General features: G+C 42.1%; 1 protein-coding gene across 1 annotated transcript in view; it reads right to left on the reverse strand.

Annotated features, from left to right (window-relative positions):
- Window positions 1-10,956, reverse strand: part of LOC121285930 (metabotropic glutamate receptor 3-like) — a 209,173-nt gene extending 198,217 nt beyond the window's left edge. Inside the window, exon 1 of the mRNA XM_041202886.1 lies at window positions 10,885-10,956. The gene's annotated coding sequence lies outside the window, so the exon portion shown is untranslated. The remainder of the gene's footprint in view (window positions 1-10,884) is intronic.
- Between the last annotated feature and the right edge of the window lie 1,889 nt (window positions 10,957-12,845).

Here is a 12,845-nt window from a genome sequence, read left to right on the forward strand (position 1 = left end):
AATCCTGTGCCGATCATATTGCCTGTCAAACCAAAACATTTTGCACTTCCGGTGTCCGTATCGCTCTATTCCCATCCTATTCATGTATTTGTCAAGCTGCCTCTTAAACACCACTATCGTACCTGCTTCCAGCACCTCCTCTGGGCGCGAATTCCAGACACTCACTACCCTCTGCATAAAAAACTTGCCCCACGCATCTCCTCTAAAGTTTTCTTCTCTCACCTTAAATCTATGTCCCCTAGTAATTGACTCTTCCACCTTGGGTAAAAGCTTCTGACTATCTACTCTGTCCATGCCACTCATAATTTTGTAAACTTCTATCAAGTCGCCCCTTAATCTTCGTCACTCTAGTGAGAAGAATCTGAGTTTTTCCAACCTCTCCTCATAGCTAATAACCTCCAGACCAGGCAGCATCCTGGTAAACCTCCTCTGCATCCTCTCCAATGACTCCACATCCTTCTGGTAATGTGGCGACCAGAATTGCACGCAATGTTCCAAGTGTGGCCTAACCAAGTTTCTATGCAGCTGCAGCATGACTTCCCAGCTTTTATACTCAATACCCCTGCCAATGAAGGCAAGCATGCCATATGCCTTCCTGTCTACCTTATCCACCTGCGTTGCCACTTTCAATGACCTGTGGACCTGTACACCCAGATCCCTCTGCACTTAAGGGTTCTGCCTTTTACTGTATAATTCCTACCTAATTCCAAAATGCATTACCTCGCATTTGTCCAGATTAAACTCCATCTGCCATTTCTCTGCCCAAGTCTCCAACCGATCTATATCCCATTGTATCCTTTGACAATCCTCTTCACTATCTGCAACTCCTCCAACCTTAGTGTCGTCTGCAAACTTACTAATTAGCCCAGTTACATTTTCCTCCAAATCATTTAAGTATATTACAAACAGCAAAGGTCCCAGCACTGATCCCTGCGGAACTCCACTAGTCACAGCTCTGCATTCAGAAAAGCACCCTTCCACTGCTACCCTCTGTTTTCTATGACCAAGCCAATTGTGTATCCATCTTGCCAGCTCACCTCTGATCCCATGCAACTTTACCTTCTGTACCAATCTGCCATGAGGGACCTTGTCAAAGGCCTTAATGAAATCCATGTAGATAACATCCACTGCCCTTCTATCATCGGTCATCTTTGTCAATTCCTCGAAAAACTCCATCAAGTTAGTGAGACACGACCTCCCCTTCACAAAACCATGCTGCCTCTCACTAATACGCCCATTTGCTTCTAAATGGTAGTAGATCCTGTCACGAAGAATCTTCTCCAATAATTTCCCTACCACTGACGTAAGGCTTACCGGCCTGTAATTTCCTGGATTATCCCTGCTACCCTTCTTAAACATTGGAACAACATTGCCATTCTCCAGTCCTCTGGAACCTCACCCATAGCCATTGAGGATACAAAGATTTCTGTCAAGGCCCCAGCAATCTCCTCCCTTGCCTCCCTCAGTACTCTGGGGTAGATCTCATCTGGCCCTGGGGACTTATCCACCTTAATATTTGTCAATACGCCTAATACCTCTTTTTTGACTACAACATGATCCAGGCAATCTACACACTTTTCCCCAGACAAATCGACCACTAAGTCCTTCTCTTTGGTGAATACAGATGAGAAGTGCTCATTTAGTATCTCTCCCATTTCTTCTGGCTCCATACACAGATTCCCACATCTGTCCCTGAGTGGGCCTGCCCTTTCTCTGGCTACCCTCTTGCTTTTTACATATGTATAAAAGGCCTTGAGATTTTCCATAATCCTGGTTGCCAGTGACTTTTCATGACCCATTTTAACCCTCCTGACTCCTTGCTTAAGTGTCTTCCTACTTTCTTTATATTCTCCACGGGCTTCATCTGTTCCCAGCCTTCTAGCCCTTATGAATGCTTCCCTTTTCTTTTTGACTAATCTCACAATATCCTTCATTATCCAAGGTTCCTGAAACTTGCCATACTTATCCTTCATCATAGCAGGAACATGCCGGTCTGGAATTCTTATCAACTGACATTTGAAAGCCCCCCACATGTCAGTTGTTGATTTGCCCTCAAACATCTGCCTCCAGTCTAGATTCCTCAGTTCCTGCCTAATATTGTTATAATTAGCCTTCCCCCAGTTAAGCATCTTAACCCGAGGACTCCTGTTATCCTTATCCAACAGTACCTTGAAACTTACTGAATAATGGTCACTTTTCCCGAAATGATCCCCTACTGAAACTTCGACCACCTGGCCGGGTTCATTCCCTAATACCAGGTCCAGTATTGTCCCTTCCCTACTTGGACTATCTACACATTGTCTCAGGAAGCCCTCCTGGATGCACCTTACCCATTATAAATTCTCCATTCTCTGTCTGTAATGAGCCCACATTTATCTTTATTAGCCTCCTGTTTTTATGTTCCTTGCTAGTTTAATTTCATATTTTGATTTCTTTTTATTTATCAATTTCTTGGTTCTCCTTTGCTGAATTTTAAAATGCTCCCAAACCTCAGGCTTTATTACTTGTTTTTTGGCAACTTTATATGCCTACCCCTTTGGATCACTTTCCTTGCTGCTTTTTGCACCTTAAAGGAATGCAAATTTGTTGCAAACCATGTATTAATTCTTTAAATGCTAGTCTTTACCTGTCCACCCTCATACCTTTTAACGCAATCCCCCAATCTACCTCAGCCAACTTGCCCCTCATACCTTCGTAGTTTCCTTTGTTTAGATTAAAGACTCTAGTTTCAGATTGAACCAGATTGCTTTCAAACTTCATGTAAAATTCTATCATATTATGATCACTCTTCCCTAAAGGCTCCTTTACAACAGCATTATTAATTAGCCCTTTTTCACTGCACAATACTAGATCTAAAGTAACCCATTCTCTATTTGATTCCTCAACATACTGTTCTAGATTGGGAGCTGGTTTGCATTGGTCTTCCCCAAGGGTCAGTTTTGTGTCCATTACTCATTTTCAGTTTCTATGAATTACATAGACTTAGGTGTCAGGAGCAACGTTATAAAGTTTGTAGGTGATATGAAACTTGAAAAAGTGGTAGATACTGATGACAATTAGTATAGTTAATTTTCAGAATGACATGGACAGGATAGTGAAATTGGCAGAAGCATGGCAGATGGAGTTCAATGTGGAGAAGTGTGAACTGATGTGCTTTAGGAGGATTAATATGGAAAAATAGGATAGTATAAATGGCAGGAGTTTGGAAAGTGTACATGAGCAGAGATAGAGTTTGCTGTCCATATACACAAATCCTTAAAATTGGGATGGCAAGTTGATAAGATGGTTAAAAAGTGCATGGGTTACTCAGGTTTCTAAATATAGGAATTGAATATAAAAGCATAGAGACCATTCTAGATCTTTAAAAATCACTGGTTAGGGCTCAGCAGGAGTGTTGTGGAAAATCCCAAGCACTGCACTTCAGGAAAGTTGTAACGGCCTTTGAGAGCGTATGGAAGAGGTTTATCAGGATGTTGCATCCTGTTACATGTTACATTCATTAAGCTACCACAAAGGGTTGCTACAGAAGACAAGAGCTCATGGTGTTTGGTGTGTTATATTAGCATGGATAGAGGGTTGGCAAACAAACAGGAAACAGAGTCTGGATAAATGGGTCATTTTTCATTTGGCAAACTAATACTGGAGTGCCTCAATAATCGGTGCTGGGGCCTTAACTATTTACGATCTATATTCATGACTTGGATGAAGGGGCCGACTGTATTGTAGCCAAATTTGAGGATGATACGAAGATAGGTGGGAAAGCAAGTGAGGAGGATGCAAAGAGTTTGCAAAGGGAAATAGATAGGTTAAGTGAGTGGGCAACTATTTGGCAGATGGAGTCCAATGTGGGAAAATGTGAGGTTGTCCACTTTGGCAGGAAGAATAGAAAAAACATAATATTATTTAAATGGGGAGAAGCTGCAGAATTCTGCAGTATAGAGGGATCTGGGTGTCCTCGTACATGAATCACAAAAAGTTAGCTTGCAAATAATTAGGAAGGCAAATAGAATGTTAGCCTTTATTGCAAAGGGGATAAAGTGTATCGTACGCATTAGGGACAGGAATAGGCCACTTGGCCCCTCGAGCCTGCTCCACCATTCAGTAAGATCATGGCTGATCTGAATGTAAATTCAACCTCATATTCCTGCCTAACCCTGACGACATTTCACCCCCTTGTTAATCAGGAATCTATCTAACTCTGCCTTAAAAATATTGAAAGACTCTGCTTCTACCCTCTTTTGAGGAAGAGAGTTCCAAAGACTCATTACCCACTGAGAGAAAAAAATTTCTCCTCATCTCTGTCTTAAATGAGCGACCCCTTATTTTTGAGAAATTGAGAAAAACTAGTACTTCTGGCAGGTGGGTTAACAGCCGGAGGCCCTGGTTTTAAAATCACTGGCAAAATATTGAGAAGGAAAATGTGAGATTCTTTTCACTCAGAGTTTTCAGGATGGGTAACGTTCTACTCGAAAAGGTAGTGGAAGCTGACTCCATAAATAATTTTTAAAAGAGAGTTGGATAGGTTCATGAGGATGAGGAAGTTACAGGATTATAGACAAAAAGAGGGGACCTGGGGATAAGCACGACAAAGCATGGGCCAAATGGTTTCCTTCTGTACTGCAAGTTTCGATGATCCTATGACCTGTATGCTGTCATGATAATCCATAGTATTCCGCACATGCCATGCAGACTAATTACAAATAGCATGAAGGATAATATTTCTTCTAACATTTGTTGACAGCATTAAACAGTAGTCGGGTGAGGAGTATCAGACAATTTAGCAACAGGCAATGGGAACCTGGACAAAATACATGGACAGGCTACGGTAATAGTGGATGGGCTTTTGAGTTTGGAAAAATGTGAAAAAATAATGTGCATTGAATCAGGAAACCTGAGTTGGGTTGATGTTGAAGTGATGATATTTGAAGTGATGATATGCTGTTTTGATCAGCCCAGTGACTGATGCTTGCAGAATCTCATTAGCATGTTCCAAACTCCCAAATTATTAATAAAGTGTTTGCTTACTGTTTGGGATGATGCTACTTACCTAAGCCCAGAGGTCTTTGGCACTGTTGGCCAAGGCTTATGGGCCCCAAGCTTCCTGCTGCTTGGTGTAGTCTTTAGTGTATTTCCTTGGAAGGAATTAAGTGGAAATAAACCCAGTACTGAGTGACAGAAATGTCTCTGCAGGTCCCAAGGATTGGCTGCCTGCCTCTCTGTAACACAATCACAGTAGGCACAGCACTGATTTGGATAGAGAGGGGTTAGGGAATGTCCCTAATTTGACAGAATAAGTAGAGCATTAGTCAACATGTTGGCAACTCTCAGGATGGACACTATTGATTCTGGGAAGTACAGATTCTTTGTTGAATGTTTCAATACTTATATATATATAAGCTTCTGTTCTCAAGTCCTGCTCCAAGTAATTGCCACAATTACAATGGGAAAGCAGGTCAACCACTGTGGAGTTGTAGGACCCAGATTTCATTTAGCCAATCATAGTTTTTGATCGTATGTTTTCAGTTGGCAAATGTTCCCTGAAAACTTTTAAGGCTTAATTACTTTTTTATTTAAAATATTGGGGAAGTGCAAAAACATATAATTTTGAGTATTTTATGGGTAATTTTAGGTTATGGAAACTAATATACATAAATGATCAGACTTGTTAATAGTATAGTCATTATGTTGGGGATGCATTTCAGGAATACGCACACCCCACGCCTGTGATTTTTTTCTGGCCATTTCATTTTAGTAAGTAGAAAATTTACACTTAAAAGCTGAACACAAGAACATAAAGACAGAAACCATTTGATGTTGGGGGAAGTGGCAGTGGAAGAACCTAACAATCAGAAACTTGGGGCGGTAGCAACCTGGTGCTTTGAAGCCACCTGGTATTATTTTTTCTAACTCCCTACTTCCTCTGTTTTTTTCAATGCTGCAAATCCAAGTGACCCTTAATGCTCCAAAGCTCCTGCCATGCCCTTGAGGCTGCAGGATCTCCAAGACCCTTTCCCTTTCCAACCCATACCTCCATGCAACTCCTGAATTTCACAAACCTCTCCAAGTGCACAAAACCACTGGACCATTTCCCTGTGCACCATATCCCATGACAGCCCCCAGTGCCCCTGGACCTTCAGAAGTCTGTTGTCAATGTTTCTGGATCTCAGACCTGTCTCAGTGTTCCTAGAACTTACAACAACAGCTTATATTTATATAGCACCTCTAATGTAATGAAATGTCCCAAGGTGCTTCACAGGAGCATCAGAAAACAATTTGACGCCAAGTCACATAAAGAGATAAAAGCAAAATACTGCGGATGCTGGAAATCCAAAATAAAAACAGAAAATGCTGGAAAAGCTCAACAGGTCTGGCAGCATCCGAGGAGCATCTGTCACATAAAGAGGTTTTAGGTTAAATAACCAAAAGCTTGGTCAAAGAGATGGGCTTTAAGAAATGTCTTAAAGGAAGAAAGCGAGAGTGAGCAAGCGAGAGAGAGAAGAACATAGAGGCAAAGAGAGAGACTTGGGGCCTAGATAGCTGAAGGCACGGCTGCCAATGGTTGAGCAATTAAAATTGGGAATGTACAAGAGGTGAGGATTAGTGGAGTGTAGATATCTCAGAGAGTTGTGGAGCTGGAGGAGATTACAAAGGAGGGAAGGTGTGAGACCATGGAAGGATTTGAAAACAAGGAGGAGAATTTTTAAATCAAGATGTTGCTTGTTGCTTGAGGAGTCAATGTAGGTCAGTGAGTACAGGGGTGAAAGGAGAACTGGGTTTGCTGCGAGTTAAGACATGGGCAACAAGAGTTTTGGATGACCTCAAGTTTACAGAGAGTAGAATGCAGGACACCAGTCAGGAACATGTTGGAATATTGAGTCTAGAAGTTATGTAGACATGAATCAGGGTTTCAGCAGCAGATGGGCTGAGACAGAGGCAAAGTTGGGCAATGTTATGGAGGTGGGAATGGGCGATCTTAGTGATGCAAGGAATATAAAGTCAGAAGCTTATTTTAGGATTACATGCAACACCAAGGTGAAGAACAAACTGACTTAATCTCAGACCATTGTGAGGAAGAGGGATGGAGTCAGTAATTAGGAAACAGAGTTTGGAGTGGGGACCAGAAACAATGGCCTCAGTCTTCCCAATCTTTGCTTGGAGGAAATTTCTGTTCATCCAGTACTGGCTGTCAGATAAGCAGTCTGATAATTTAGCAACAGTAAAGTCAGTCAGTGAACAAGTCGGTCAAGAGAGGTGGTGAGGTAGAGGTGGGTGTCACCAGTGTACAGATGAAAGCTAACACTGTGCCTTTGGATGTGATGTGGCCAAAGGGCGGCATGTAGATGAGAAATAGGAGAGGCCAAGGATAGATCACTGGGGGACACCAGAGGTGACTGTGCAGGAGCAGGAAGAGACGTCGTTGCAAGTGATTCTCTGGCTACAATTTGATAGATAAGAATGGAACGAGGTGAGAGCAGTCCCACCCAGCTGGACGACAGTGGAGAGGCCTGGGGGAGGATGGTGTGGTCAACCTTGTCAAAGGCTGCAGGCAGGTCGAGAAGGATGAGGAGGGAAAGTTTACATTTGTCACAGTCACATAGGATGTCATTTGTGGCTCTGATAAGAGCCGTTTCAGTCCTGCGGCAGCAGAACTCTGATTGGAGGCATTCAAACATGGAGGTCCAGGAAAGATGGGAATGTATTTTGGAGGCAACAACATGTTCAAAGACAAAAGCAAAATATTGCAGATGCTGGAAATTGGAAATAAACACAGAAACTGTTGGAAATACTCAGAAGGTCCAGCAGCATCTAGAAGGTCACAACCTGAAATGTTAACTCTGTTTCTCTCTACAGAAGCTGCCAGACCTGCTGTGAATTTCCAGCATTTACTGTGTTTATAAAGTCAAGGACTTTGAAGAGGAAAGGGAGGTGGGAGTTGGGACAGTAGTTTGTAAGGACAGTGGGGTCAATGGTTCCTGGAACCCTGGAACCCACATAAAACATTGCTAGACCCTGAGACCTCCATCCTGTACAGCCAGACCCCAGGAGCATTCCCTGCCCTGATATATCAGTGACACTGGTATTACTACATTTCATAATAATCCTTTTCCCACGAAATCTCCAACTCACAGAAAGCTACACCACAGCAGATATACTAGGCAGACAGTAAGTGTTTTAGATAGGTACTTTGGAATTTTGCTTCATGCACATTTGGGATCAAGAAGAAAATTTGAAGAATGTTTAATTAGGAGCTGAAAAGAAGTGGAACACATATTATGTGGTCTTTGGAAGGAATGTCACTTGTTTGGCTGAATGGCCAATGCTCCATGTTATCTTAGTGTACAAACGCACTGTGCAACTGGATCATTTTAGCAGCCTATGTTTTTCACTCATTTCTCTCCAGCTTACCTTGTCAGATGCACTGAGTCCTTGCTGAGTTATATTTTTCACAGGCCCCCTCTGGTATCTCATCCAGGTGATGTTTATTCATATTAGATACTTAGCACTGAGGCCCAGTCTATTTGACTGTGTGAGGCATCAAGCAGAGCCCAAACCTGCTGTCCCCTGACATGAACACACTTTAATATCCAGCAGGGAATTCAGAGAGGAATCCTGAACCATTGTCCCCTCAGTAAAACAAACTCACTGTGGCTGATCATTACCCCTTTATAGCCACCCAGAAAAAAATGACTAATTCAGCATAAATTGAAGTTCAAACCTGGTGTCTTCTTAGTCTGTAGCACTTCCCTAATGACGAGGTAATAATTATAATAACAAAGTTCTGGTCGCCACATTACAGGAAGGACATAATTGCTCTGGAGAGAGTGCAGAGGAGATTTACAAGAATGTTGCCAGGGCTTGAAAATTTCAGCTATGAGGAAAGATTGGATAGGCTGAGGTTGTTTTCCTTAGAACAGAGGAGGCTGAGGGGTGACTTGGCCCCTTTTTAGTACACTTTTCATATGATAATAATGATTATGAGGGGCCAAGATATGGGTAGACAGGAAAGACTTGTTTCCCCTAGCCTAGGGGCCAATTATCAGGGGGCACAGATTTAAGGTGATTGGTAGAAGGATTAACGGGGACATGAGGAAAAACTTCTTCACCCAGAGGGTGGTGGGTGTCTGGAATTCGCTGCCTGGCTTGGTGGAGGAGGCAGAATCCCTCAACTCATTTAAAAGGCACCTGGATCTGCACCTGAAATGCTGTAACCTGCAAGGCTACAGACCAAGTGCTGGAAGATGGGATTAGAATGGGCGGCTAGTTCTAAAAATGTATTTTTCTTGTTTGACAGGTGCAGACACCATGGGCTGAATAGCATCTTTCTGTGCTGTAACTTTTTTACGGTTCTATTAACTTACTCAACTATTGTCAATTTCTAACCATCCCTTGAATCTCATCACATACCCATCAGTAGAAGCAGAAGAGTTTATTTTCATGACAAGCAGTTCAGTCCTAGTCTATTTCAAGGAATGGAGTATGATGAAGCTGTCTTAAAATCAATACATCCACATGTGTTATATCTGTGCAGGATGAGGGTTAATTACACTTCATCAATGACATCTGTCACTAAAATCAAAGCTAATTATCATTTTACTCAAATCCACTTCTAATCCTGGCTCTATCACAAATCATGGCTTGACCAATTCTCTGACAGAAACACTCTGCGCAGCGAGTTATTGTTACTGTTCTATCTATGTCACTGCCTTTATACAGTGTCCAATGGATAACAACATGAGGGAACTGCACCCGCTGAAGCTCTCTGAATGGGAAAGGAATATTGAAAGGTTAGTGCTTCTATCTGAAACAGTAAAAGCACTGTACAAATGCACTGAAACCATGATTTCACATCACTATGTAAATTTCAAGAAAAATGCAGAGACTTGCTCATTACCCTCACTGCAGAAGATCCTAATTTGTTGCCTCAAGTTGTCCATAGATTTGAACAGTAAAATAGAAAATAAACAACACTGAATATTGATCTTGGAAAATGATTAAAGGTTCAGATGCCTTGAGAATGCTGTACAAGTTACATACTCTCGGACTTGTCTTAAACCTTAATTTTGATGCTCATTGTTTCTCATCATTACCCAATGCTGCAGTAGTGTTCACTGCTAATTATGCTGGCATGTAGATATTCTATGATCAAGGGCTAGATGACCATTGACGTAGAAATTTATGAAAAAGAGGATGGTAAGGCAATGAAAATGTTATTAAAGATACGAAGATGAAACATTAACTGATTAGTTATGTTGCATTTTTGATATGGTTTAAATACAAAAATAGATAAAGCATGGTTTTTTCTGTGTTTTGTGAAAGACCACTAGGACCCTAAACATTCTCCTGTATGACAACAATGTTTGCTTATTTAACCCATCTTGGTAATATTATGCACATTAAATTGAGGAGTCTTGCGTTTCTACTTTTGCATCTATCCAGAATTACACAGCTGGAACAAGCCGACATGTGCTTCTAATTACAGGGTCTAAGTACCATAAACAACAATCTATATTCCTGGCAGATGAGGGCTTCTATTTTTTTGTGACAGAACAATCTGACGGAACATGCCCAAAGTCTCACTTTGCCTGTTTGCATGAATGTGCCAGGTAATCATTGAAGGTAACTTATATCTCCCTGACCAGATTACCTTGACTAATGAACAAATCAGTTAAAGACAGGAGAAATGAATAGCTTGTTATAATAAATATTTTCAGTCGTGCTGCCCTTTTTAGTACAGTTTACATATTATAATAATAATGAGCGTAATCAGACATTGTAAAAATGACCTGAATTTATCCATTTACACAACAATTTGACAAGAATATCTTGAGGAATTCAAAATGCCACAGCTTTAAAAAGTATGAGTTTTAAATAGAGGATAATTACCTGTAAATGCTTTAAAACTCGAAACGTTAACATTGCCTGGAGATGTTATTGGGCGATGTGTTAAAGTTCAGAAGATCAAACCCCTTCAAACCGCTTGATGTTAGTTTGTCTCCGGCCAATTGGTTTCGATACACAATGAACTGGATTGAAATTTGAGAAACGTCCAAATATCAGAAATCTTTCAACAACCCGAGGTCTACAGAGACATTCCCAGCGTTTGCAGCGAATATCAAAGGAACACTGCATAGCAAGGCAAATCCGTGCCCGAATGTTTCCCCGCCACGTTTAATAAATAATGCATTTTAAATAAAACACTCAGTTTGAAGTCTCCTGCATTCGTTTGGAATTAGGTGCGTTTTTGCTTTTAGCGCTTGTCACTGTTTTCAAACCACGGGTTTAAACACACACACACACACACACACACAAATACACACACTCAAACACACACATGCTTAAGACAAATGAAAACTCTTTTGCATAATTAAAGTTGCTGCATCTCACCGAGTCCTCATCCTCCTCGGTCGAGTCGGCTGCTCTAAGGCCAGGCTCCTGCCAGTGGGCTTCAAGCGGTTTCTGAGCAGCTTGTGTTATAAATCGCGAAACATAACATTTCCCCCCTTTGATCGCAGAAATCAACTTGGAATGAATTCTTGATCTTGCTCCGAGTTCTGTTCCTTGGGGGCATTAGACAGAAGACCCAGAAGGTAAATTACACTCCCCCGCATTTCTCGATTAAACTCGATGCAATTGCAATAGCAGTTGATACTTACCACGAAAGCGAGTTGGGAGCAGCTCGCAGGCTAGGGAAGAATTGATGCTATTTCAGTGGGTCCGCTGTCCGCTGAGCGAGGGGGGACAGACTCTGCCTCTCCTCGCTGCTGTGGCTCACCTGGCGGTTACAGGTCCGGAGAGGGACAGACCGGCCAGTCCGGTTCTGGAATCTGCCAACTTCTATCAGGTCCTCGACACGCCGGAGCCGATTGTCTGGTTGTAGCTCTCCATCCAAACATTTATGGTTTGGGCAATGGTCATTGGACCCAGGGATGCTGCCGTCTCCTGGTTACTGGAATCAATCTACAGACCGTCACCCAGGAAACGGCGATCTGATTGGCCCGGGATGTGAGTTAAAGCTCTTTTTCCCGCCTCTCCCCTCCACACACACACACACACACACACAGACAGACAGAGGAATGTGTCATTGTCCATTCCGTGTCCACTCTCCACTCGCCACATGATGCCAGTGGGTCAGCCTATCATCAAAACTGGCAGCGATGATGGAGAATGAGACTAACCATCGAGTGCATTAGTCCCCAACTAACACATACCCACAGTAAGGCTGTCCCTCTCTCGCAGGGTGAAGCTAGATAGCGATTGAGCTGCTTACTCCCAGCCCCTACTTTCTGCAGAAGTGATCTCTATTAGCATGTCCCAGCGCTGCGCTATAGCGAAATCCCTACTTTCTGAAATAACCTATAAAATTCGTTTAAGCGTAAACACTTCGCTTGTTAAATATATTTTCTGTTGGGTCCGACAAGGGTTTTTTTTTTGAGCGGGGTGGGGGGGTTGGGGGGTGGAGGTGTGGGGTGCGGCGTGGGTGGGGGGGTGGGTGCGTAAGCGATAGGTTATCAATAAAAGAAAATCTGTCACACAGATTTTTACTGAATGTTTCGTATTCTCGGAGTATAATTATGTTTATACAGAACCTTCATTTTGCTGCAAAGATGTTGGACCCCATGTTGATCAGGCGTTACTTAAAGGTACTTTTTTTTGCAAAGAGGTTTTTGTGGGACAGGTTCTCCAAACCCGACTGATACCTCAATATAAAAGTAACCGGGAATAAGTACACTAAGGTCGCGGAATGTGAGATCATATTTTTTTTTAAAAAAAAACTCCTTGTTATTGTCATGGATTTCTGCCTCGAACCCAAATTTAAATGAACAAATCAAGTTCGAACCTGATGT

This window comes from Carcharodon carcharias, chromosome 13, assembly GCF_017639515.1.
Source record: "Carcharodon carcharias isolate sCarCar2 chromosome 13, sCarCar2.pri, whole genome shotgun sequence".
NCBI lineage: Eukaryota > Metazoa > Chordata > Chondrichthyes > Lamniformes > Lamnidae > Carcharodon > Carcharodon carcharias.